This window comes from Lygodium microphyllum, chromosome 21 (assembly GCF_053477565.2).
Source record: "Lygodium microphyllum isolate KBCC chromosome 21, Lygodium_microphyllum_v1.1.10, whole genome shotgun sequence".
In the NCBI taxonomy this organism is placed as follows: Eukaryota; Viridiplantae; Streptophyta; class Polypodiopsida; order Schizaeales; family Lygodiaceae; genus Lygodium; species Lygodium microphyllum.
This window is the reverse complement of record NC_141155.1, coordinates 87,356,200-87,380,238: the sequence shown is the minus strand read 5'-3', so window position 1 is coordinate 87,380,238 and position 24,039 is coordinate 87,356,200. Positions and strand designations below refer to the sequence as shown.

Sequence of the window (24,039 nt, the reverse complement as noted above, 5' to 3'; positions counted from 1 at the left end):
GACATCAAGGTGTATGGCAAAACAACCAAGCTTCTCCAAGGTACTGGCCTCTCCCCCATCGAAGCCCACCATTAGGCCTTCTCATTCAGAACACTACCTGTTGGATGTGGTCCAAAAACTACTACAAGAAAATAAAATGCTAAAAGAGAAGCTGACAGAGACGAACGAGAAGGTCCAAAACCTGGAGGAACAAACCAGCCAGCAAAAGAGAGCTGAAGATGCAAGCATCCATTAAGTATAGCAATCCAAACCACAAAATGAATTTTGAGTAAAAGAAATCGTAACAAATTGAAGGAAAACAGCAACAAGGATGGGTTGCCAAAGATATCTGAATAGGGTCATGGATAAAGGATGGGACAAGATCGAGGTTCCAGATGATGAAGAGATAGAGAAAGTCATTTTTGTTCCAAAACAACAAATCATACAAGAAAAGGTGTATAGGGCCATTCCCTTCATTGACATTGGAGATCCCTCAATCATGGCCAAAGGAAAGCATCTAGTTTTACACAACAATACAAGAGAAGGTGGAGGTAATGAAACAAACTAAATCCCTACAAGGGAACTGGACAGTCTACCAACGAAGTAGAGCCGTCATTGCAAAGTTCCAAGCGCCCAAAGTAGAAAGCGAGTGATCATCTAAGAGTGTCTAGGTGGATCATGTGATTTGATATATTGTGCCCCTATCCTATGATGATAGGTTGATCTTAGTGTTTAGTTTTTTAGTCTTTCGATTGAGTATGCCATTTGGCACCCCAAGTTCTGATGATAGGTTGATCTTAGTGTTTATTTTTTTAGTCTTTAGATTGAGTGTGCCATTTGGCACCCAAAGTGAAAGATACAAATGATGCTTCATGTATCTAATTTTATTTAGGTCAACTATGACCTCCCCAGTATGTTAATATGACCATCCCGGATTAGAGATGTCTCAAGCTCTTCTTACTAGAGCTATTTCGTCACAGAGAGCACCTCTTACGAACCTAGGAGCAGAAATAGAGAAAGATTTTTGTTCAAGAACACCAAATCATACAAAGAAAAGTGTATAGAGCCATTCCCTTCATTGACATTGGAGATCCCTCAATCCCGACCAAAGGAAAGCATCTAGTTTTATGATACACAACAATGCAAGAGAGGTGGAGGTAATGAAACAAATTAGATCTCTACAAGGAATTAAGAGATGAATGGCATATGAGCTCACAGCCAACCAGCTCAAGAACTAGTGAAAGTACATGAAGTACCAAAACAAGGGAAGTGGGCAATCTATTAACGAGGTAGAGCCGTCATCATAGAGTTCTGGGCACCCAAAGTAGAAAGCAAGTGATCATCTAAGAGTGTCTAGGTAGATCATGATTTGATATATTGTACCCCTATCCTATGATGATAGGTTAATTTTAGTGCTTACCTTTTTAGTCTTTAGATTGAGTATGCCATTTGGCACCTGAAGTGAAGTCTAAAAATGCTGATTGATGTACCTGATTTCTTTGCTTTAGGTCAACTATGACCTCCACAGTATGTTAATATAGCCATCCTGGAACAAAGCTGTTGCAAGCTCTTCTTAATGTAGCTATGTGGTCGCAAAGAGCACCTCTTACAAACACAGGAGCAGAGACAGGGAGCTGCACACCAGTGCACACTCACAGAGTTCTACCGAGCATCGGTGGCTACCCCCACTATAGAGCCCTCCTCGAACCGCCAACTGGCAGCCCCACCATAGGGAACAACCCTAGATATACCCACAAAGAGGTGCAAAGCCTGTCATCCACATCCAGCCAATCCACACCCCTACAGGAGGTGTCATCTACAAATACAAAGAATACTACATTGTCATCAAGGGACCATACCTCACCGCTTTAATTTCTCTACGCTAGATAGACCCATGAGAGATATCTTGGGATGTGCCTCCTAAGCGATTCCCACTTTGTATCTAACTTAGACATCATTTTGTAATTATCAACCATGTATTGTTTATTGTTTATTTTCCACTTAGTTAGTTATAGCATTAGATGCCAACTATCTTGGGACCTAGGAAATTTCCTTGACTTTTTAGATGTTAAATTTTGGTCTTATAGGCCGATCTGACCTTTTGTAGATGTTAATATCACACACACACACACACACACACGCACACGCACACGCACACGCACACGCACACACACACACACACACACTCTCTCTCTCTCTCTCTCTCTCTCTCTCTCTCTCTCTCTCTCTCTCTCTCTCTCTCTCTCTCTCATTCATTCATTCATTCATTCATTCATTCATTCATCAAGTGGCTACCCTAGCGGTAAGCCCCTTGTGTTTTATCAAAATGCTGACCCGGGTTCAAATCCTCCCTTTTTGTAACACCTATACTAAATGACCAAGTAGAATGTAGGAGTTGAATTGAAGACCTTATGGTCACCACCTTGTTCAACTTAACCAATTGAGACCATCAGCTTCATACATACAGTACATGGCATGCATCCAGATGGACACAACACAAGACTTCACGATATGCATAGGTCAAGCAATGGCTCACAAGATACGGAATTGACATGGACCACCTCCCCCCCTTTTAGTATGACCCTGGCTCGCCCTTCATACACCTCTCCCACATATAGAGAAACTTGGTCATGCAGCAAGACCTTTACTAGTTGTACATACAGCATACATGGATTTCACACCAGCAGCCCCTTTCCCCGAAGATGATGTACCATAGAGACCACTTCATGAAGACTATAGCAGATGGCTTCATTGAGAGACTTGGAAACCTAGATGTATACATGCCATGTGAGATGCGGGTAGCCATTGGCCAACTTAGGGTATACTCTCATTAGCTTGAGATTGAGACCAAGAGGGCAGCCCATATTCCCAGAGCTGAGAGGATTTGCAGACTACACCAAGAGGTGATGGAGAGCAAGGAATACTACATTTGCAAATACAGAGCCTATAGTACAATCCGAGCTCGATACCCCACACTATTTGGAAGAGACATCTCCCTCCAACTAGTCATGGGATCCCCAAACCAACACCGCTTGGGCCGATTTCTAGTCAAGATTCAAAGGTTCCACACGTCATTACTACATGCTAGCACTATGTAGAGAGAGGGACATCAACCACAACTCACCAATTTCTTCCAGATGGCGACCACACACACGGCACCTACATAAAGAGGGGTGACAATCTAGAGAGCTGAAGGCGCACATGGATTAGCCATCCTTAACGGCTTGGCTAGATGGCCTAGATCGAACGCTCTCACATGCTTTCCACATAAGAGTGCATCTAGACGTATAAGAGGAGCCCCCTCTAGAGGGTCCATACAAAGAGTAGGAGCAAGCACAGTGGACTATCTCCTAGGGCCCTTATCCCTCATCCCCAACATACAATCCTTCAAATTGTCCCCTCGTCCCCTAGCAATGGCAGTCGACCACGTCTACCTACAATTTACCATCACTTGCAGACATGGGGTGATCCCTCCAATGAGCAACCACCCGAGATTCCCTAGATACCACTTCACCAAATTGACAGTGAGTGATTATTGAATCATCTATATTGGTGCTTGCACGAGATGGACCCCCTCATATACCTTGAGGATTTTACAACATAGCTTGCAAGAGCACTTCACACTTGAACTACTATGTATTTTCCCCACACACCACACCCATACCAGCCCCCCAAGTAACAATGTCCCACAAAATAGATAGTATGACGAGGAATGCAAGGAAACCCGTCTTCATCTCCAGTAAGGCAAAGCACAAGTGACCTATACACATAGCCAAACATGCTCAATCTTTCGCTGCCGAAGAAGAGGGCATTTCTATCCGAATTGGAGCACGAGTTTTATTAGCTATTCTTGGGATAGGATAGTAAGAAGGCATGGAGAACATTCCAAGTGCCTAGAGCTCATACACCCATCACCTCCCCAAACATGTGGCATGCATATGCTACCTCATTATACCAGATACATGGGCAGCCCTCATTGCCCTGACCATCAAAGGATAGACCCACATCATCTACCTTCTTCAACATAGCAATGGTTCGAGAAGCCATCAATAGACTCCAGAACAGCCACTCAAGACCATGATAGACTAGTAGCAAAGCACCTATCGCATGCCAAAGACATCCTCACACCCCTTCTAGCCCACCTATTCAACAGGGCCCTATGTGAAGGCTTCCCTACTAGTTGGTCAACTAATACTATCGTACCAATCTTGAAAGCTACAGACCCCATGGTTCCTACGAACTATAGTGGTCATGGTTGGCCACGTGCTAGCCAAGCTTTATGGATCGATACTAGAGCATCAGCAAAGCAAATGGGCAAAGAAAAACCAACAATGGGCATATGGACAAGCAAGGTTTGGGGGGGGCTACTCCACTCTTGATCATATCCTCACACTCTGACCCATCATGGAGGGGAGCATGGCACAATACTACTTTGTGGATTTCCGTAAGGCCTTTGACACAGTACCACGTGCTAGGCTCATGCAGAGACTACAGGAGCTAGAGGTCCCAATGGAGATGAGATGCGGGATATTAGCACTGTACATATCTATTATAGGGGGAGTATGTGTTAGAAAGTCATTTCCTAGACAGTTGGTAGACAGCAGGCTCCACGTCAGCAGTACGGCAGGACATGTCAGCAGTATGGCAGGATGCCACATGGCACTGGTACAGTCGGCCAGATTTACTGCAGCTGGCTGCATTTAATACAGCCGACCTGCTCCAATTATTTCCTATTTTTCGGCTATTTATAGCTGGTTTCGTGGCCCACTCCAGTATTCATTATTCAAATTCTGATCTTGAGATCTGTTGGCTGAGACAAACTGTGCTCGGGTTGACGGAGATCGAGGTCATCAAGTCAAAGACATACGCAGATATTTCCTCTGCCCCCTTGTGTATTTCTGCACTCTTATACAGCATATTACACCACAGATTTTATGCGTTTACACTGTCTCTTTTCTCTCTCTCTCTTCTCTCTGTGTTCACTCTCTCTCAGTCTTTGTCCTACGCTTCCGCATCACTGCACTCGGACATGGTATCAGAGTGGTGAAGATGGACTGACTGAGGGCTGAACCTATCTGAAGAGGAGATTTCAGCGCGACACAAGGCTGCGTTTCCAAGTTTCGAGGGCAAGCGGGAGGGCTGCGCATCGGATCAGGGCTGAAGCGAGCGTGGGCGTGCGGGAAAGGAGTCTAATCGGTGAATTTGCTGCAGGTTATTGCTGTTCAAAGGGGAGGAAGGCTGCGTTTAAGGCCTTCAATTGCAGATTTTACCTTTTCATCCCCTCCGGTGGGTGAAGAAGATTTGGGCAGCAAAGGAATCTGTCCTAGAAGGCTGTGTTTTCACAGTCAGAGGGAGCTGCTTTTGCGTTTGTGCAAGTATTGTAGGTTAGCATGTCTTCAAAGACTGATTTGGAGTTCCAAGCGATCATGGACAAGAAGGTGTCTGTCCTACCGGCTCTTCCAATGGATCAAAAGCTTGATGGTGACAATTACCATATCTAGCGGGTGATGATGTTGGCCATTTTAGAGTCTTATGATTTGGCAGAACTGGTGATGGAGGAGATTAACAGACCCTCGATGAGGGATGAGTCCAAACTCTCTTTCAATGCTCGTGCAGAGTTGACCAAGGCCCAGTCTCATTGGGACAAACTAAATGGCAGGATTCGATCTTTTCTGTTTTTGTCTTGCTCCACAGCCGTGATAGCTCACATCAAGCAATTGACGGTGGCTCATGAGATATGGTTGGAGCTCGACCAGATGTATAACCGGATGACCCTGATGAAGAGGGTTTCTTTGGAGGTGCAAATGCGAACTTTGTCCATGAATAAGTCTTCTTCGCTTCGGGAACACATCAACAAGCTTCGGCAGCTTCAGATGCAAGTTCAAAATCCGGGGATGCCTATTTCCTCCGAAGACATGGCGATCAACTTACTATCCCAATTGCCGCCACAAGTCGGTACTTTTTATTCCGCTCTTATTGCTTCAAGGCAGGAGTTGACTCTTCGGTGGGAAGAGTCGGTTCCTATGGTCTTGGACTAGGAGGAACAATTGAAGGGACAAAATGCCTCCAAATCGGAGGCATTGGTTGGTCAAGCCTCTTAGAAGAAGGGGAAGGACCAAAAGAAGAACAAGGAGGACAACAAATCCAAGAAGGACAAAGAGAAGGAATCAACTTGCCATATTTGTGATAAGACCGATCACTAGAAGAAGAATTGCCCTGACAAAGACAAGAAGGATACCAAGAAGAAGGACACGAAGGACTCTGGAGCGGTGGCTGCACTCTCATCAGCTGCTTTTCTACACTTAGCAATCATTGAGAACTCTACACCGACAACTTCTGATGCTGCGATGACAGCTCCCCAGACTCGAGAGTGGATTGTGGACAGCGGTGCCTCACGGCATATGACTCCTTCCGTTGGTGTTGCCCATTTGCGACCTTCGTGTGGGCAGATTCTCATTGGAGACAGCTCTTCTGTGTCTATTGCTGCGTGGGGTGAGATGCACCTTATTCCAGATGGACGTGGTGGTACCCACACCTCTGAGGTGTTGCATGTGCCAGGATTGGGGTATCATTTACTTTCGGTTCACAAGATTTGTGCTCTTGGCCTCTTGGTGGAGTTTGATAGTGATACTGTTCGAGTACTTGATTGTGGATCGAGGAAGGTTCTCTCTGCAAGGTATGAGGAGAATGGAGTCTACAAATTGAAGTCTTCTTCAACTCTTATTTCTCTTCTTCTTACTTCTCAAACACAGTCTAAGCTATGGCATGCTCAGTTTGGCCACCTGAACTACTAGTACCTTCAGAAGGCGTCGCGAGGGTCATTTGTCCGAGGCTTGCCGAACATAGTGGTGAGCCATCGGCCATGTGTCTCCGTGGAAAACTGCATCGAGATGCGATTCCCAACAAAGCTTCTAGGCGGTCTACTTCACCCATGGAGCTTGTATCTACGGATCTTTGTGGCCCGATGAGGACGGAGTTCCTGAAAGGGAGCTTGTACTTCAAGTTGATCGTAGATGACTACAGCAGAATGACTTGGGTCTATTTCTTGACTTTGAAGTCGGAGGCTTTCTCTCATTTCAAGGATTGGCTTCTTTTTAGAAGAACCGTTCTGGCCGGCGGCTGAAGACCCTGCGTTCAGACAAGGGACGTGAATTTATGTCTAATGAGTTTGCTTGTTTTTGTGCAGATAGGGGCATTCACCAGAAGTTTGCTAACACCAACACTCCCCAAGAGAATGGCATTTTGGAGCGGAAGAACCAATGTGTGATCGAGATGGCACGCACCATGATGGAGCACCGACAAACATCTCAGTTTCTGTGGACCGAGGCAGTGGTTACCGTAGTTTACATCCTTAAATCGATCTCCCACTTCAACCGTTGACAGGATGACACCTTTTGAGGCTTACTTCAGGACTAAGCCTGATGTCTCTTATTTCAGGATCTTTGGGTGTGACACTTATGTGCACATTCCGAAGACACAGCGTGATAAGTTTGAGACGGCTTCCCGACGACAGGTTTTTGTTGGCTATAATAGCTCCCAATCCCAAGGTTATCGTTTGTCTGATCCCGTTAAGCGGGATGTCTACACGAGCCGAGATGTGCCGTTCGTGGAAGTACCAGCCACAGAGGGGGGTGAGGAGCACCCCGTCCTTGGAGATCCAGGGGAGAGTTGGGCTGCCGAGACAATTTCTTTGGATCCAGAGCCTCTTGATGGAGATTCTTCTTCAGATTCAGAGTCTTCTCTTCCGCCGGCCATCCGTAAGGAGCTTCTGCCAGTGGATGTTCCTGAGTCTTCAGCACATGGAGAGCGACGGAGAGAGGTTCATCCTCCTCCTCGTTGGGCCCGTGACACCCTCCGCGATTCAGAGATCAAGGGGATCCCTGAGGAGTGGGAACCACAGGATGGACCGTGGAGGTCACGGAGAAACCAAGCACATTCTTCGGAGCTTGTTTGCTCCAAATATTGTTTGCTAACCCGTGTTATGCAGGATCAAGAGCCCACTTCAGTGAAGGAGGCTTTGCAGTCTGATCATTGGCGGAACGCCATGGAAGCTGAGTTGGAGGCTATTGAGAGGAATGGCACTTAGTCTCTTGTGCCTCGTCCCTCTCACAAGAAGGTGATTGGTGTCAAGTGGGTCTTCAAGACCAAGTACCTTAGTGATGGTTCTTTGGACAAGCGCAAGGCTCGCCTTGTTGCTAAAGGTTTTGTTCAACGCCGAGGTATTGATTTCCATGATACTTTTGCCCCCACTGCTCATATGGCGACTATTCGAGCTGTTCTTGCCTTGGCTAGCCATAGGAGATGGCCTATTTATCAGTTGGATGTAAAATCGGCCTTTCTGAATAGTGACTTGCAAGAGGAGATCTATGTTGAGCAGCCTCCTGGCTTTGGATCCGCGGATGGGAAAGTTTATAGGTTGAAGAAGGCCTTGTATGGCCTCAAGCAGGCTCCACGTGCATGGAACGAGAAGATTGACTTGTTTCTTCAGTTGAAGTTGGGATATCGACGCTCCAAGGCCGATCCGCAGCTTTATGTGCACACTTCCGAGGTTGGTCGTGTGTTGTTTGTGTTGTATGTTGATGATTTGATTTTAACAGGGGATCATGCAAAGAAGGTCCGAGAGACCAAGATAGCTTTACATCAAGCATTCGAGATGACGGATTTGGAGCTTCTTCATTTCTTCTTGGGTCACGAGATTTATCAGTCTCAGAGGGGGATTTTCATCTCTCAACAAAGATACATTCAGGAGCTCTTGGTGACTTTTGAGATGGAGACTTGTCGGCCCATTACTACTCCTATGGATCCGAATTGGAAGGCCACTTCACACTCAGATTCTCCCGTGATGAATGCTTCACGCTACCGTCAGTTGATTGGATCCTTGATTTGGCTTCTCAACACTCGTGTTGATCTTTGTTTTGTTGTGGGTCTTTTGGCAAGGTTCATGATGGAACCCAAACACGTGTATTGGCAGGCTGCCCTGAGGATTCTTTGGTATTTGAGGGGGACCTCTGACTTAGGGATTTCTTATCCCGCAGGTACAGATGCTACTGATCTGGTTCTTGTAGGTTGGAGTGACTCGGATTGGGCTGGAGATGTGGACCACCGACGGTCTACTACAGGCTACTGTTTTATCTTGAGTACAAGTGTTATCTCTTGGAGTAGCAAGAAGCACCCCACGGTAGCCCTTTCTTCTATTGAGGCAGAGTATCAGGCTACGTCTTCCACCACATGTGAGGTTGTGTGGCTTCGGAGATTGTTGGAGGAGCTTGGCTGCCCCCAGACTCCTCTCACTGAGAGTTATATTGCCTTGGTACGGAATCCAATATTCCATGCTCGGACGAAGCACATTGAGATCCAGTATCACTTCATTCGGGAGAAGCTTCTGGATGGGACCATTGATGTGGAGTACTGAAGACAAAGGATAATCTTGCAGATTTGTCTACGAAGGCACTTCCCCAAGATCTTCTTCGGCAGCATTCTAGATCCCTCAGTCTTTTGACCCGTCCAAGATCTGAGAGGGGGTGTTAGATAGCCATTTCCTGGACAGTTGGCAGACAACAGGTTCCACATCAGCACGTTGGTGGACAGCAAGTTCCACGTCAACAGTACGGTAGGACATGTCAACAGTACGGCAAGATGCCACGTGGCACTGGTACAGTTGGCCAGATTTACTGGTACAGTCGGCCAGATTTATTGCAGTCGGCTGCATTTAATGTAGCCAACCTGCTCCAATTATTTCCTATTTTTCGGCTATTTATAGTCGGTTTCGTGGCTCACTCCAGTATTCATTATTCAGATTCTGTTCTTGAGATCTGTTGGCTGAGACAGACTATGCTCGGGCTGACAGAGATCGAGATCATCAAGTCGGAGACATACGCAGATATTTCCTCTGCCCCCTTGTGTATTTCTGCACTCTTATACAGCATATTACACCGCAGATTTTTTGCATTTACACTCTCTTTTCTCTCTCTCCTCTCTGTGTTCACTCTCTCTCAGTCTTTGTCCCACGCTTCCGCATCACTGCACTTTGACAGTATGAGCACCAAGGGGGCTATCAAAGGAGATCACCAACACCATTGGGGTGAAACAAGGATGCCCACTCTCACCTACTCTATTCGGCCTCTATATTGGTGAGATATGGACTACATTGATGTACTTGAAGGGGAGGGAGCTGGCTTTGGGTGGGTGGGGGGGGGGGGGGGGGGTGGGGGGCGGGGGGGCGGCGGGGCGCATTTATACTCATACTACTTTATGCCGATGACGTAGTCCTCAATTCTCCCAGTGGATTCAGCGATCAATACCCCATTTCACATATGGAGAGGAGATAGTGGAGGTGGTCCAACGATGTGTTTACTTTAGGATTACATTTTCAAGACCGAGATTAGCTTTGAGGAGAGCAACAAAGGATAGATTGACATGAGGCTATGAGACTCTGAGGGCGATGGAGAGCCAATGTGCACTCATACAATTTTAGGAGTCTCGAACAAAGCTCTCGCTCTTCAACACTTTGGTCATACCAGCACTTTTGTATGGGGTCCCCATACGGGGATTGAGCCTCTATCACACAAGGAGAGCCACACAAGATCAATCACTATCCAAGGGAGAGGAGATATATGAGAGGTGGGAGCAAATGGAGAGATCCATAGTACTGATGATTTTACAGATGGTTCAAAGTAAACCCTTTGTATCACATGAGATTATCAAAGCAAAGATGGACGCACCACCTCTAGTGATAGAGACCCTCTCCTAGACAATGACTTTCTTGCATAGGTTTTGGACCTTGCCAAGACAAAGATACTCTCGACTTGCACTAGAGTCATCTAGACAGCTAGCACTACAAGGGGATAATGAGTGCTTGTATGCCCGGCCAGAAGCATCGCTACAATTACATGGATTACACATGGACCACCTCCCACCACTGTAGTATAGCTTGGATTGCCACCGCTTGGAGTTCAACCAAGAGGAGCTAAACCACATCATCAGGATAGACATTATTCAAATACACACAGCCAGGACATGGGTGACACCTAGTAAGAATTTGGGGATGAAGATGGCCTCCTCCCGAAAGCATCTTCTACACATATCCCCTAATGGCTTTGTTGTCAACATGAGATACATGGATGCACACCTGTCGCATGGTGTACAATGTGGCATTGCATAGCTCCGTACATCCTCTCTCTCTCTCTCTCTCTCTCTCTCTCTCTCTCTCTCTCTAGCATTGTATATTTACTATTTAGTCATTCATTCAGATTTCCAATGTTCATTGTCTCTAAGTTACCCTAACCCTAATTGTGTTCTGTTGAGTTTATACTTTGTCGTGTGCTTTCATTTATGTTTCTGCATTAGGGTATTTCTTCACATGGCGTCAAAGCAAGGTTCTCTTCCATGAAACCTCGACCTTTGGTCTGAAAGCCCTTTGCAAGAAGTAGAAACAATAGGAGGGTAAGATGACTTTGAGCACATCTTCACTCCATCATCATGATGCTCCCAAGCCTAGCACATCAAGATAGGAGATGGAGTGGACTTCATGACTTGCTCCTCCTTCCGACATGGTCAAAGAATCTTCGAACCACTATGGAGTCCACAAATCGTACGAGATCTCGCGAGCCGAATATGATCTCATCCTCAAGTATTGAGCTCAACAGTAGATAATAGGTAAATTTGAGTCTTCTCCTTCAGATGTTGCAAGAAGCACAAACACTCCACAACGGACTTTCCATCCTAACATGGAAACTAGCATGGAGTACAAACCATTTCCCCCTCTACCACCATATTCTCCATCCTTACCTCTTTCATCTTTTCCACACACTTCTCTGTAAAGAAAAATACCCTAACACATAAACATAAACAGAAACCGTACGACGAAGCACAGACTGATAAAAAGAACACAGTTAGGTTTAGGATTAGAGTAACTCAGAGACAATGAACACAATGAATAAATGAAATGATATGACTACTAATAATACAATGCTCATGTAGCAAACACACTATGCAGTGAATGAATACTGGACCTCGAACTCCTGTATCTCTAGGATCAAGGCAAGGGTAATGAGCTAGAGAGTGTGTCGTACTCCGAACGGATCCCGAATTACAGCAAAGCAACCTTCGGATATCAAACACCAGCAAACGCAGCAGTGAGAAGCTGGATCTAATGCAACAACAATGAGGAGAGAGAAAGACTAAAAAAGGAGCCTGCAGGAGAGAAAAACTAAAAACGGAGCCTACAAGAGAGAGAAATACTGAAAACGTAGGCAGGACAGTCTGCAGGAGAGAGAAAGACTAAAAACAGAGCCTATAAGAGAGAGAAAGACTGAAAACGCAGGCAAGATAGAACAATATCCCTCTCATCAAAGACGACATCCTGCCTAACGATCACCTTGTTTGTCCAAGGATCGAACAAACGATAGGCTTTTGCTTCAAAGGAATATCCCACAAAAATAAGATCAGCTCAGCGAATAAGCTTTCCTATCTTGTCATCAGGCGTGTGTGTGTATGTACGCACGACACCCGAAGACTCTGAAATGGGAAATAACACGCCGAGAGCCAAAAAATGCCTCATACGGGGTCTTCTGAGAAAGAGCCACAGTCGGGCAATGGTTAAGGATGTACACCAAACTGTTAACAGCCTCGACCCAAAGGCGCTCAGGAAGCTCTATTGCCAATAGCATAGAGCGTGGCATTTCCATGACCGTGCGGTTCCTACACTTTACGACTCCATTCTGCGAGGGGGAGTGGGTAGAGGTGAGCTGGCGAGAAATGCCATGCTTTTGTAGAATCTCGAAAAACTCGTGCGAGATAAACTCACCACCGCTATCACTCCTCATGCACCCAACACAACGACCAATCTGGTTATGAACCAACAACACCCAAGCAGAAAAATATTTGAGGAAATACACCCACATGTATCAAGAATGATCATCCACTATCAAAAAGAAATACTGCGCGCTATTCAAAGCAGCAGTAGATATCGGCCCACAAAGATCAACGTGAATCAATCTAAGAGGCTCCTCAGCTCTATGTGTAGACTGCTGAGAAAATGGGGTACAAAGCAGCAATGGATGTCGGCCCACAAAGATCAACGTGAATCAATCTAAGAGGCTCCTCAGCTCTATGTGTAGACTGCTGAGGAAATGGAGTACGGTGCTACTTCCCGAGCTGACAAGCTTTACAGACATCTCAAGCTAGCTTCAGGCGTAGAAGGCCCTCAATGAGCTCACAGCATGACAACTCATAAAGTGAGTCATAACCAAGATGCCCTAAGCAAAAATGCTAAAGACGCTCATTTTACGTAGACTCCCGAGATGTGGCTAAGGCCTGGAAGCTATGGAACACAAAGCCTTCGGCGGTCAGCTCGGTCAGAAAGCGTATCATGTTGTATAGGCCATTAGGCTGTGCCTCACCGCAAGCAATCACTAAACCAGTCAGAGAGTCAAGGACCTTGACTGTGGTCGCTGTAAAGAAATTTGCTCGACCCAACCGACAAAGCTGCTAAACAAATAACAAGTTCATCCCAAGCTGAGGGACATGGTATACATTGTCTAGCGAAGCCAGATCCGAACCCTTGTCAGTGGAAAAACTGACCCAACCTTGAGCCTGAATCTTGACCGAGGAGTTGTTTCCTACACAGACCCACCCGGCTGTAGGGGCTTGGGTACGGAAAATATCCTCTATAGGAGTCATGTGATGTATAGCTCCACTGTTCACAATCCAAACTGGAGCTGAAGTGCTCGGCTGTGACGAGTGGGCCTTTGCAGTAACCTCGTCGGGAGGCAACTCACAGATGTGGACAAGACTCGCATCTGATGTCTCTATGGAGACGATATGGGCCTCTGCAGACCAGTCAGACAAGCCCTCTGGAGTTGAGAACGTTGTCGACTGAGATGACTCTGCGGTGGCAGTGTGAGTCAGACCTTTAAACTGCCCCTTGCCATCACCCTGCCTCCCCTACTAGGGGTTGCCTGACTGAGGGGCGGGGGTCTGAGACTTAGGTTTTGGTGTTGTGCCTCGTGCCTTTGATCGACACTCGTTCGTCAACATGGCTAGCCTTTTGACAATGTTGACAATATCTATTCTTTTTAGATACATTCTGCCACCCAGGTTTAAGTTGTGACTGGGAGTTTCCTTGAGAATCCCCAGATTGATTTAGCTTTTGAGTTTGATTTTGATTTTGAGTGGAGGTTTGATTTGGTTTGCCCTTTCCTTGTTGCCCTTTTTGACAATGAGCAAGAAGAGCCTCCTCTAAAGAGCAATTCATATGGAACTGATCGAACAACCGTATGTAACGCAACAGCTAACACTCAAATTCATAGAATGTAGGCATGGTAGACTTTGAAACTATTCCTTCCACAAATTTGAAGTATTTCTTGGGAAATTTATTTAGGAACAATGTGACCTGATCGTCAGAGGACTTGGGAGTCCCCGTAATGGAGAATTCAGCGAGGAGACGCCGATACTCAGCCAACTTGACTTTCAAGTCATCCTGGTCAGTGATTTTGAAAAGCTGAAGCTCATGGTCAAGATTAATACGACGAGTCCTATCTCGAGCCGCATAGCGGCCAGTCAAGTGTGCCTATCGCTCTGACGCTAAGTCAAAATGCTGAAGCTGAGAATGAAACTCTGGCAATAAGCCCTGCATCAGCTCGACAATAGCGGAGGCATTCTTAGCCTTCCATGAGCGGACGACCTCGTATGGAACAAATGCGGAATCGGGTTGGGGTTCCAACCCCTGCACTAGATCCCATAGGTTCTATGAATCAAGGACATGTCTCATCAAATTCAACCAAGTAGTAAAGTTTGATCCGTTAAAAAAAGTCTTGTCATTAAATGCATTCTTAGCAGAAGATGAGCTAAAACCATGAGGTGTCGAGTGGGTGGAGTAAGATAATGGTGGGAAAGATGGTGGAGGTGAGAGTGTCTGATAAAAATAAGAAGGGGGAAGAGGTGGGTAGGCAGAAGTAGGCTGTGAGTGTCCAATGAGTACTGATTGATGCGGAGGCACTAGAACATGAATGTTTCCATAAGGTGCCGGTGTAGGTGGAGGCACTGGGACACAGTAGCCTTGTCCAAAGTAAGGCTGGGACATAGCAAGATGACCAAAAGGTCCACTAGCCAATGCCATGGAGGCAAACTATGGAGGCAAACTATGGAGGCAACTGATCCACACTTGGGAGAGACTGAGTGGGATACCCAGGCTGCAATGATCCCGAAAGTGTGTATGAGGTAGATGGAACACCACCCGGCTAAGGGAAGAATGAGGTCTTAAAGGATGTGCCTATGTTTCCATAACCCCCCGCAGTGTTGCGCGGTGCGACATGAGGTGTCTGAAGTGGAAATGTAAATGGTGTAAATGGAAGTGGTGAAGCAGCGGAAAAAGGTGGTACGATGGGTGGATTTTGAAAGTGAGGTGTATGAGGTACAAATTCTTTTTGTTCGTTTTTATCATTTAAAGACTGAAAATAAAACTATGAAGATGATGATAAACCATGTAATGAAGTGAAAGGAACACCTAATTCATTCTGATTATGTGAAGTAGACGGAAAAGAATGAAGGACAGAAGAAGAGGTACCTGACTTTTTCTTATAATCCCCGCGACGTGTGTTAACATACAAGAATTGGTCCTCTAGAAGACCTTTTCCGTAGTCAACAAACTGGACTCTTTCTTCCACATGATCTCTACCAGCATATTGCAGAACAGAAGAGATAAAAGAAGAAGGCACAAAAGACGAATCAAAAGTACCTTACACCGAAGAGGACGGAAGAGTCTGAAAAAATGGAACATACTCTGGATCTTGCTCTCCAAGAGGGAGGCCCATCCCTGATGGAGGTCTCGACGGCCTTGCAACATCATCAGACTTACGTGCAACATTTGAAGAGTGAAATCCATGCATACCTTCATTCAGAAGCTTTTCTTGAAGGGCAATCCTTCGGTCGAGCTCCTCAATCTTCTTTTGTCAATAGACTATGATCAGTTTATATTCCTCAAGGGTCAACTTGCCTATCTTTTTTTCCATGTACTCAGATCTTTCTCCCACCATGTCGGAACTTTGTGGAGCAAGCTGATTGGCCCACTCTCGCTCAGTTCTTGGCATTGGCTGATCTGGAGACAGAATCGGTGTTGATGTATTCGAAGTCATTTGAACCTACTATCGTTCTTGCTTCTTGCGAAAAGCTTTCAGATCAAAGGCCTAGATTACTCAAAGAGTACTCGGCTCTGATACCATGTAAAGAAAAATACCCTAACACAGAAACATAAACAGAAACCGTACGACAAAGCACAGATTGATAAAAAGAACACAGTTAGGGTTAGGGTTAGAGTAACTCAGAGACAATGAACACTGTGAATAAATGAAATGATATGACTACTAATAATACGATACTCATGCAACAAACGCACTATGCAGTGAATGAATACTGAACCTCAAACTCCTGTATCTCTAGGATCAAGGGAGGGGTAATGAGCTAGAGAGAGTGTCGTACTCCGAACGGATCCCGAATCGCAGCAAGGCATCCTCCGGATGTCGAACACCAACAAACGCAACAGTGAGAATCTGGATCTGATACAAACAACAGTGAGGAGAGAGAAAGACTAAAAACGGAGCCTGCAGGAGAGAAAAACTAAAAGTGGAGCCTGCAAGAGAGAGAAAGACTGAAAACGTAGGCAGGACAGTCTCCAAGAGAGAGAAAGACTAAAAACGGAGCTTTCAGGAGAGAGAAAGACTGAAAACGCAGGCATGACAGCCTGCAGGAGAGAGAAAGACTAAAAACGCAGGCAGGACAGCCTGCAGGAGAGAGAAAGACTGTAACGTTTGCAGACAGGAGAGAAAACTCTCAGGGCAGCAGCTCGAGCCTGCAAACGCAGTAGTTTGCTGGCGTGGCAAGCTGTACGACAGCAGTGCAGATAAATAGCAGTCAATCGCTAGGCAGAAACAGCAGCAATCAGGGTGCGGAGGGCTGGAAACAGGCGCCAGACTATAGGGAATAGTGATGGACAGCAAGAACTGAGATGTCCTCCATGACCGGGGTGTGGACAGCAAGCCGGTAACACCTGAAACCTGCAAAAAATAAGATAGCGAAAGAGTGGAGGGCTAGCTGCCAATTTATAGAAAATTAGGGTTCTAGATCCTCTCCCACTTAACTTTCTCGATTCGCTCCCCGTTTTAGAGTTTTGGCTAATGAGAAGATAGACTCATTTCTTCGATAGAGGAGGAAATATCAAAGATCTTTCTCCATGCCTAAATGGTCAAGCAAAACTAAGGATGCACTTTATGCTAAGTTTGAGATGACAAAAATGGAGCTTGTTCATATCTTCCCAAGTCATGAGATATGGTAGACTAAGATGGATATCTTTCTCTCTCAACAATGGTATACACAAGAGCTCTTGACTACTTTTGAGATAACGAAGTGCCAATCCATTTCTACTCCCATGGATCCAAATTGGAAGGTTTCACAATCCATGTTGATTCACCAATAAAACTGATACCTCTAGATATTGATAGTTGATTGAATCATTGATTTGGCTTTTAAATACCCAATTTGACTTGTGCTTTCTAGTTGGTTTGCTTACAAGATTCATAAGTGAACCCAAGAAGGTTTGGCTGCCTTGAGGATACTACGGTTTCTCAGGAGGATCCCTGATCTAGGCCTGTGTTATCCAACAAGTGCAAGGTGGTTCAGCTTTGGTGCTTGGACTAACTCAAACTGAACTAATGATGTTGATTACAGGTGATGTGTGATAGGCTTTTGCTTTCTTCTAAGTACAAATGTGATCTCTTAGAGCAACAAGAAGTAGCCTACAATTGCCCTTTCATCTACAGAGGTGAAGTATTGAGCACCTTGTTCTACCATTTGTCAAATCATTTCACTTCGAAGGTTGTTTGAGAAGCTTGGCCATCACAAATAAGGGCTACCACATTACTATGTCACAACAAGAGTTGTATAGCCTCCGCATGGAATCTCAAATTTCATGCTAGGTTGAAACATATCTAGATACATTATAACTTCATTTGTGCTTGGAAGGGACTATTACTATGGAGTATTAGAAGACAAAAAATAATGTGGCAAATTTGTTCATCAAGGCACTTCCTCAAGTTGTTCTTCATCAACATTCCAAATGGCCACGTCTAGGATCCGAAGGGGGGTGTTAGAGATTTGGTCACCTCCAAGATAGGCACAAGCATAATCAAGGTCGATTAGGGTAGTCTAAGCAACAGTGCGTATACAAGAGCAAGTTGGACAACAATTTTGGGCAATCGCCAATAGTTTGGGCAATGATCTAGGCAGGCCAAACAATTTTGGGCAAGCACAGTAATGGTCAGACAACAAGGAGGTGCTATGTGTGAAGATATGCTAGGGTTTGCACTAAGAAAACACACAATATACGAATGTGAGAAAACGCAGATACACAAAAAGAAACAAAGAAAGAAAAAGAACTCTGAAGTGAATGTACCGATACTATAAATGAAGGAAAGCATGTACAGAATGGTCAAAGCTAGAGCAATGAATGTAATTGGAGTGTGACGTTCGCCGGAGATGGATCCCGAGTGTTGTAACCACCAATCATAACTGAGAGAGTGCTGAATGTGGAAAGGCAACAAGTTGCCCATCAAAATGCAGCAGTTTGGAGGCTGAAATCTAGTAAACGCAACAATGTACCACCCAAACAAGGTTGGAAACTGAAAGGGTGGCCTGCTAACCAGCAAAACACAGGCTGAATAGGATCAATGATGACGTCACCTATTGGCAATGCAGTGCTGGCTGTAAATGCAGCAGTTATGGCACCTCCTAATAGCTGGGCAGCGGCAAAAGAGAAGGCACCAGGGGCTGAAAATGACGTGGCTGTAGTCGATGATGGCTGGACATCAAATGATGAAGGGCTGCAGGCTGGAAACAGGGTGCCAATAGCAACAGAGGATGTGTGGACTGGTGTAACCTGCATAACAAGGATGGACCAAATGGTGGGCAGCTTGTCTATTTATAGATGTAGAAGAATCTTCCCAAATTAGGGTTCACTTATGAGACACAGAAACTCTCTAGGATCAAGCACCGGTCAATGAAACTTTTGGTAATTTGATTGTTTTGGGGCTATTCTTGTTCCCTTGTATCACATTCACTCCATGATTCAGATCTTCATCATTCCATTCATCAAAGATTCTTCTCTCTTCTCTTCTCTTCTCCATGTTTGCCGAGTTCACTCCGTGTTCCTCCCCGCAAACCCTACTGTCTCGCTGGTATGTCATCTTTTGGCAAAAAGAACTACCAATAACATGCTCAAGTGAAACAAAAGTGCCAGACATACCTATGGAAGTACATTTGCTTCAAGAATCTCCTCAATTTACATTTACATACTCAAACCTGTCATTATCCAGATCCTACATACCAAAAGTAAAAACAAAGGGAGGATTTTGATTCAAATGCAATGGCTAGAGGCAAGAGCACTTTGTACTAAGAGATGGATTTCTGGCAATGAATGGACGATTGTGTGTGACAAAGCACTTAAGAGCCAGAGTTATCACTTAAAGTCATGCTCCTCCGTATGCAAGACACAGAGCAAGACACAAAGGTATTGATACCACAGTCAAGGCAGTGGAGCATTTCTTCTATTGGCCAGCTTTGAGGCATGATGTAGAATAGTTTATCAGGACATGCATCGTATGTCACAAGGTAAAGCATGATAGGCAAAAGATGCCAAGTTTATTGTAGCCCTTGTCTATTCCAAATAGGCCTTGGCAAAGCATTGAAATTGACTTTATGTTTAAGCTTCCTAGGACACCTACAGGGAATGATGGGATATGGACTATCATTTGCAGGTTTAGCAAACAAGCCCATTTCATTTCAGTGAGGAAGAAAATAAAGGCTGATCATATGGCACGATTGTTTTTGCAACACATCTTTAAGAACATGCTTTGTAGTTTGCAAAGGGCGATTATGTATTGCTACATTTTGAAAAGGCAAGGCTTAAAAGGATGAAAGGAAGTCTGAAGAGAAATATTGTATCATAAGTCGAGTATGAGATATGGGCCCTTCCACATGTTGGAGAATATCAGCTGAAATTACCTCCGCATCGGCGGATACACAATGCCTTTCATGTCAGTTTGTTAAGGCCTTTTAATGTGATATGCCAAAGGATATGTTTGCTGAAATCCAACCTGAGGTTGAGGAGCTGGATGAGATTTTGGTACCCGAGCTGACTTTTGCACATAAGGAAAGAAAGGTCAAAGGTAAAGTTTCCAAGAGATACCTCGTGAAATTTCAAAATTATTCACCAATGGATACCAAATGGATGGAAGAGGATGACTTGGCAAACCATCCTCAATTGTTGCAGCTTACCTAGATGCCTTTCAATTAGAGCTGATTACTTTTTTTTAAAAGTAGAATGTGGCTGATTATATTACTCAAAAAAACTGATTACAACAGAGTGCTCATGCTCAACAGAATAAACTGGAGCTGATGCAAAGTCACCACTACATCATGCTTACAAGCCTCTCAAGGCGGTCTAGGGGGGATGGGGGCAAGAAGCCATGGGGGAGGGGTATATCGCCAAACAAGACTGCCTGCCTGCATCACGAAGAATAGGCCCTGGCCGCCCCAGGTACGCATGAAGTGACCACAGAGCTCCTAACAAGCCCTAGACTCGCCTTGCACCTGACCCCATCGGCCGCGGAGGAAGTGAACGATGGAGGTCCATAGCTCTGCTAAGGTCATAGGTGCTGAGAGTCTCTCACAGCCGAAGGCCACCTAGCATCGTGCCTTCCATATATGCCATCCAGTAAGACTCCCTAAGATCTCCCATATCTCTGAGCGGTCTGTTGTGGGCTCCAGTACGAATAGGTAAAGCTTCCAGACCAACCACAGCGCATGACCCTGCCTCGATCATGAAAATCGTGTCCTGCATCCCGGCCTCATACAGAAGGTGACGGCCCTGGCTAATTGCCTGCCAATAGAAAGCTCCCCATGAAATATACCCGAGGCTAGGGGCTATACGTCGAAAGATACGACATGCTTCTCTCCACACCAGCTGTGCCTCCTCACAAGACCAAAGGCAGTGCTTTGGGGTTTCTAGAAGCTGTTGTGTGCAGCGCTTACAACCTCCCTCCTGCATCTGGGCAAGCCAGCTTCCCACCGCCAATCCTCCATGTGCCACCAGCCATAAAAAATACGACACCCTCCTCGGCCTCCAGCTATCCCATAGGCAGCGCCAGAAGGTCCGTCAGAAGGGCTCCGTGATGCTGTGCTCCGCTCAGTGCCTGCTGCGTGATGGCTCCCAGTCCATATCCTCCTGCATCAGTACATGTCTGCCAATCCTGGCAGTGTATTCTAGGAACCTGGGTGGCTTTTTTGCAACCGCAGAGGCCGGCCATAGCCACTCTCCTGGATCCCACTCCAACTCATCAAGTGGTCTACCCTCCCAAATCCAAAGGCGCCACTCCTTGAGCTCCATCCAGAAAACATAGGGGTCCAGTCACCAAGTCTTCCCCTGAAGACCCACCACCCGAATCCTCCTCCATGAAAGGGTGGCAATCCCCTCATCCTGTTGCCCTCTATCAAGGGTCAGACGTCCCCCCTCCTGAACGGCAAAGAAGGTCCCCTGGGGGGCGCCACCCACTCTACCTGCCACCTGAAGAGGGATGCCTGCTGGAGAGAACCTGGCTGCCCATACCTCCCCGGCCTCTATTGGTTCTCGTATCGAGGGGGCAAGCCACTCCGGAGGTATTGCTGCATCTATCTCTCTTCTCCTCAACTCCACTCCTCTCGTGCACCCTGATACTCGCTGTAGCACCTCCTTGTCTGCCATCTTGTACACCTCCCGCCATGTCCTGATGGAACAAGCCGGGCCGGCCTCCCACCCAGCCCGCTGGACGTGGGGGCGCTCACCTTTCTGTGCCCCTTCGCTATCTTTAACCTGGAGGTTCCAGATCACCGGTTGATGGTCTATTTCCTCCTGGCAATCCAGGGAGCTCTGGATTAGGGCCTTACGGAGACCCTGCCACACGCGGAGTAGGCTCCGCAGGAAAGGTGATATGGGCGGGGTAATCTGGGCTGAAGTGAAGATCCATCTCAGGGACGGCCTCCACTCCCCACCAAGCCTTGGTTTACAGTCCTGAAGGCCCTCCTGCAGTAAGACCTTCCAAGACTGCCCGCCTGGTGTGAGACTGCGGACAACTAGCTTGCCCAAGAGGGCCATACTCTGATATTCTGGGTCTATGATCCCAAGCCCTCCCTATGATCGATGTCGTATGATGGTCGCCCATGCCACCTTGGCCTTGGAGTCTCTTGAGCCATCAGACCCGAACCAAAGGAAATTCCGCACCAGGCGACGAAGCTGCCCTATGCATGATGAGGAGAAACACCAACACGAGGCGATGTACCAAGCCGTCGCTAAGAGGACTTGGTTAACCATCAGGGCTCGACCTGCTAGTGAGAGGCGAGCCATGCTCCAATAGGTCAGTTTCCTCCTAATAGAATCTAGAACAGGAAGAAACTGTTGGGCAAGAGTGATATCAAGTCCCACCTGGAACCCTAGGTATCGGACGGTCTACCCTCTGCTCACCCATCTAAATCCCAAGTGGACTCCCCACTCCGTGCTGGAGTCCGGGTCTATGAGGAAACCAACCGACTTTCACCAGTTAATTTTTTGCACCCGCTGCAACACAGAATGCCTCAAGAGCCAGTCTCATTCTTTCCAGCATCACCTCATCGTCCTCTATGTAGAGTCCTGTGTCATCTGCGTACTCTGAGTCTAACAACTCAGTCTCCTCTCTCACTGGAAGTCGGAGGCCGTGTAGTCCACTCACACGTGACCTAAGGAAGTGAGACATCGCCTCTGCGAAGAGTAGGAACAGGTATGGGGCTAGGTGGCAGCCCTGTCGGACCAATCTCTCCAACCGGACCTCCTCCCTTCACCTTCCGCCTATGAGAACCCTGCTGGTGGCTGATCTGTACAGGCCGGAGACCCCGCAAATCCAAGCGTGGGGAAATCCTAACTTCACCGTGGTGCCCTCTAGGGAATCCCAGTCCACCCTGTCGTAGGCTTTCTCGAAGTCCAATAGTAGTACTGCCAATCTTTGCCCACTCTGTCGCCTCAAAGAATGTAAATACATTGTATAGGATGCTCCTATTTTTTCCACATGAGCCACATGAGCTCCGGCGAGGCAGTCTGTGGCTCATGTGGAAAAAATGGGGGGGATTGGTCATGTCGGGTGGGGCGGACAGGGGGGGCTATGGAGTGCTCTGCCTAAAGGGCGGCGCTCGTCCACCATCACCCTCCTGATGAGACTGGGCCTGAGGGGCTGGCTGCGCCCCCCCTTACCGTCTCCCTCTCTGTCGCCTCTGGACCCTTGTGAAACCGTCAGCGTCCACCTGTGGACCTGTGGGCGGAGCCGCCTTGGCTCCAAACCATGTACAAACTGCTGCCCGATGCCCAAAGTCGTGGCAGCGCAAGCACTGCCCTAGTTGCCCAATCACAATGACCTGCTGCCTAAAGGAATGCCCTCCTGCCTCAATCTCTAGGAACTGTCGGATATTCTTGACCTTCTTCACTGCCACCCGTACCTTTGGGACCCCTACCGCTGTCACTGCATCCGCAAAGGACACGAGAAGGACAGTGCCGAAGAGCCTCCCAAAGTCTTCCACCAACTGGCGGTACTCAATCGCCAGGCCGGGGAAGAGGAGGGTGACCAGGTGCCGAAGAAACCTGTTGTGGAGTGCATCGCCATGCCAATACTCAATCGCCAGGCAGGAGGGGGAAACGGCAGACAGGCGGCCGTTACACAACATTGGGGCGAGGGCGCGAGAACAGAACTGGGAGGCGCGAACAGTGCTGGGACAGCCACGATCAATCGGGGCGGGAGGCCAATCAGTCGGGGCGGGGCAAGCAATTGGACAACGGGCGAACAGTCGGATGGCGCGATCGGACAGGCGATCAGTCGGATGGCACGTAGTCGGGGCGGGGGGACAGCAGCACGACGTGACGGTTGAGTTTTTTAACTATTAGAGCCGATTTTAGTTCGAGCTCAATTAGGTTCAACAAAGCAAGGGTCTGGAGTATTGTTTAATGCTCAGGAG

General features: G+C 46.8%; 1 protein-coding gene across 3 annotated transcripts in view; it reads right to left on the bottom strand.

The window, feature by feature from the left end:
• Window positions 1-24,039, bottom strand: part of TRP1 (tryptophan biosynthesis 1) — a 115,466-nt gene that overhangs the window by 82,850 nt on the left and 8,577 nt on the right. The gene's annotated exons all lie outside the window — the stretch shown is intronic.